Below are 4,333 nucleotides of genomic sequence, written 5' to 3' on the forward strand. Positions count from 1 at the left end.
GACAGGGCAAAGAGGGCGGCAGAATTGATAGAGAAAGCATCTAAGTCCATGCCTGGCATTCTGGGGGATGGTAAGCAGTTGGCACCTCGTGCCAGGGAAGGGGGGTCTGGGTCCCGACAGGAGGTAAGGGGTCCTGAACCTAGTACTGTTGGTGGCAGAAGCCAGTTAGAAGGAAGGGGTCAAGTGGCAGACCCAAGCCCATTACCCGGATTAAAATCATACGCTGGGGCTGTAGCGGGCCCGAGCTCTCTGGGGGGAGGGGCTAACGCCACGCCCAGGTTGCAAGGGCCAATGGGGGCCCAACCCTTTAGGAGACGGAACGTAGTGCAACTGAAGTTTATGGGGAAAGATCCTCCCAGCAGGTCGGATTTTTTAAAGAACTTCCTGCACACTTTTGGGTTTGTCCCGGCGGATCTCTTCGCCTGCATCCACCCTGTCAATACAGCAGAATATGACGTTAGTTTCATGTCATACCAGGGGCTACAGGCCTTCTGGAATCGGTGGGGTGGGTGTAGGCTGAGGGATCCGTGGACGGGCTATAGGGCCCTAGCAATAACCCGGCAAGAAAAGGTGAAGGTCACAATTCTTGTGAGGAATGAATCGATTCCTGCGGCAGACTTGGGGTTTTGGATTGGGAGATACGCAAAGATAACATCACCTTTAGTCAAAGTGCCAGATCCAAGCCATGGGGTCTGGGGTGGCGGATGGTCCACCACGGTAGATCTCAAAAGCACGGAGGCTGGCCTGGTGCACTTGCCCTCAGCGGCTTTCATTGGCCGCGATAGAATCCAGTGTTTCTACCCAGGTCAGCCGAGGATGTGCCATAAGTGTGGGGACTTCCGCCACCTCAGTATGAATTGCCCCCAACAAAAGTGCGGGCATTGTGGGGATACGGGACATGAGACAAAATCGTGTAGCCAGATCAGATATAACTTGTGTGGAGTAATCGGCCATCCCTTCAGTAGGTGCCCCCATGCGGCGCATAATGCGGGGTTCACGGATGAAGAATTGGTGGGGGTGATGGAGGTGGTAGAGAATGAGGAGAGCAGGGAGGAACAGAGGGAACTGGCAGTAGACCTCGCCCCTTCGCAGTCCCCTCTCCCTTCCCCCCTCCCCCCAAGGGTTGAGGCGGTGGTTAAGAGCTCTACAAGTGAGGTGGTCGAGTGGTCAAAGCCAAGGAAAGCTAGGGGAAAGAAAAAACATGTTGAAAAGGAGGTAGTGGTGCTATCCAACCAGTTTCAATTCCTCACTAGTAGCGAGGAGAGTATGGACGAAGGGGAAATTGTGAGAGAGGCAGGGGGAGAGCTGGTTCAGGCAACCAGGCAAAAACAAAAATCAAGGTGGTCAAGAGAAATGTCATTGGGGGAAATAGCAAAGGTTAAAAAAAAATCTGATAATATAAAAATAGCGGCACGATCTTTCTTGAAGGATAATATGAAAGCATCTCTGGAGGCCTCTGGGGGGAAAGAGGCAGCAGGTTTAAAAGTACAGGCCCACCCCACAGGTAGTTTCTTTGAGGAAGAGTCTCCTGTGAAGGGTCTGGTGAGAGGGAAGAGGGTATCTGAAAGGGGGGATACAGTCCCTGTTTTACGAGAGGGAGACCCTCCTTTAGGCCCTATAGGCCCCTTTCTTGGTAGCATCGTAGATCCTCAGGGTGATTCTACTGACCCGTCTGGCGATCAGGGTAGCCAGAAGGGGGGGGATGGGGTACGGGAGATTAATGATCCTGGCGGGTCAGTAGGGGAGATAGCAAAGTTAGGGGCTATCCCTCGGTCAGAGGAGGAGATAGTCCTGGTAGAGGGACTTTCCCTACCAGCAGGTTTAAGCTATAAGCGCTTCGGGTCCTCAGATGAGGACTCGGAGAGAAAAATAAAAAAGAAGTGAGTTGTTACTACTGTCCATAACTCTGAAGGATGGCTTCCCAGCCCATTAGATTTGCCACCATTAATGTGGCATCTATCCTTTCCGAGCGTGCTCGTTATATGGCCTATGATTTTTTCGACACGGTCGAGGTTGATTTTTTATTTTTGCAAGAGACCAGGTTGAGTCAGCTTGCTGACATACACAAAGCAAAAAGAGAGTGGAGGCGGGGGCCCTCCTACTGGTCTCTTGCGGCCGAGCCGTACGGTGGGCTGGCGGTACTTTTTACCGGCATGATAACCATTCAGCGAGTTATCGAGCTTGAGGTAGGTAGGTGCATGGTGTTGGATGTCAATCTGAGGGGGCACGACCTGAGGCTGATTAATATTTACGGCCCTCAAACAAAGTGGGATCGGAAGTGCCTCTTCAGGGCGATAAAGCCATACCTTTTTTCAGCCCGACAGATAGTCTTTGGAGGTGATTTCAACACCATTACTAGGACAAAAGACAGGGGGGGTTCAAAGACTACGTTGGGCTATGACTCCCTTTTTTTAAATAGCATGATTAGACAGGCGGGTCTGGTGGATGTTCATGTTCGCCATTCTCCGGACCACACGGGTTTCACTTATTTTAGAGGTAGCTGCAGGTCTAGGATAGATAGGTTTTTCGTTAAGGAGAGCTCGAAAACCTCGGCTACTGAGCTGAGGCCGGTAGAGTTCTCTGATCACGTTTACATATCTATGTCCTTGAATGTCTCGGGATCCCTCCGGAAGGGCAGGGGTCTGTGGCGCCTGGGCTCTATGCTTCTAGGGGAGGAGTTGATAAGACAGTCTTTTAGGGACTTCTTTGAATCCCAGGAAACACTTTTGGAGGCGGGGTGGAGTAGGTCTGAATGGTGGGAGATATTAAAGAAGAGGACTCGGAGATTCTTTCAGAACCTCGTAGCCAGGAATAATTGCTTAAAGGAAAGTACCTACCTGACATTAAGGAGAAAACTTGGTTTCCTGATCTCTGGTCAGGTGGACGGTGGGGAGATCTCCCGGGTGAAGGCTCGGATGAGGGAGATACAGTATGACCGGTATGCTTCCTTGGTCCTGGAGAGGGATTATGGGAAGTACCATTCGCCCGACCCTTTTCAGAGCTGTAGGAACGCGGTAGATACTAAAGAGGTGAGAGGCTTGCGTGATGCTGAGGGTGTTCTGAAGGAGGGGAGAGAGGGCATCCTTGGCGTTGTGCAGTCTTTCTACTCTGATCTTTTGTCTGAGAAGCCACTTAACAGAGAAAAGATGGACGAGTTTTTGAGGGAAACCCCAGGCCTTGAGGATTTTAGCGGCCAGCTTGAGTCTTTGGGCGACGAGATAACGGTGGACGAAGTCAGGCTAGCGATAGATGGCTTATCTATGAAAAAGGCCCCGGGCCCAGATGGTCTAACATCTGAGTTTTTTAAAACCTTTAGGGATATCCTGGCTCCGCGCCTCATGGAGGTTTTTAATGAGTGCCTGGGCAGAGGCTTATTGCCTCCCTCCATGAGGGTTTCTGCCCTTATCCTGCTGTCCAAAGGGAAGGATCAGTCGTGTGTTGAGAACTGGCGCCCCATCGCCCTTCTCAATACAGACAGGAAGATTTTGGCAAAGGTGCTTTTCAATAGAGTGATGCAGGTTACCGAGCGGTTACTCTCTCCATATCAACACTGTACTGTGAAGGGCCGAAGCACTTTCAGTGCTGTCCTGGCGGTGCGGGAGGCCTTTGAGCGGTGCCGTGCGGATGGGAGTGGTAAGTACCTTTTAGCGTTGGATCAGTCGAAGGCTTTTGACAGGGTAAACCATGAGTACCTTTGGGCTCTGCTTCTGTGGTATGGTCTTCCAGTTCGGGTGGTAAATTGGCTTCAAACTATTTATAGACAGGCCGAGAGCTTCCCTCTTGTGAATGGTTGGGTGGGCTCATCTTTCAGGGTCAGCTCTGGAGTAAGACAGGGATGTCCCCTGAGCCCCCTCCTGTATGTGTTCGCCATAGATCCCTTCGTGAGAAGGGTTGGTGGCGGCTCGTTGGGAGGGGTGCTGTTGGGTCCGGAGTGTCCTTTGAGAGTGGTGGCCTACGCTGATGATGTCACTGTTGTTTTGTCGAGTCTCGCGGAAGCTGAGGAGGTAACGACTCTGGTCTGCGAGTATTCCGAAGCCAGTGGCTCATCGGTAAACCAGGATAAGAGTAAAGTTTTCTGGATGGGGAAGGTGGACTGTGAATTCAGTCTTCCAGACAGTTTTCCCCAGGCCAGTAATGAGATCAAAATATTAGGGATCAATTTTGGACCCGGCGATTATGCCAAGCGAAATTGGGAGTTAAGGCTGGAAGAAGCTTGCCGGAAGGTAGAGAGCTGGAAGAGGTGGAAACACTCTCTCCGGGAAAGGGTAGACCTGATCAAGACCTTCCTGATCCCGGTTTTCCTGTATATCAGCTATTCGTGCCTGTTGCCGGA

This window comes from Mixophyes fleayi, chromosome 2, assembly GCF_038048845.1.
Source record: "Mixophyes fleayi isolate aMixFle1 chromosome 2, aMixFle1.hap1, whole genome shotgun sequence".
NCBI lineage: Eukaryota > Metazoa > Chordata > Amphibia > Anura > Limnodynastidae > Mixophyes > Mixophyes fleayi.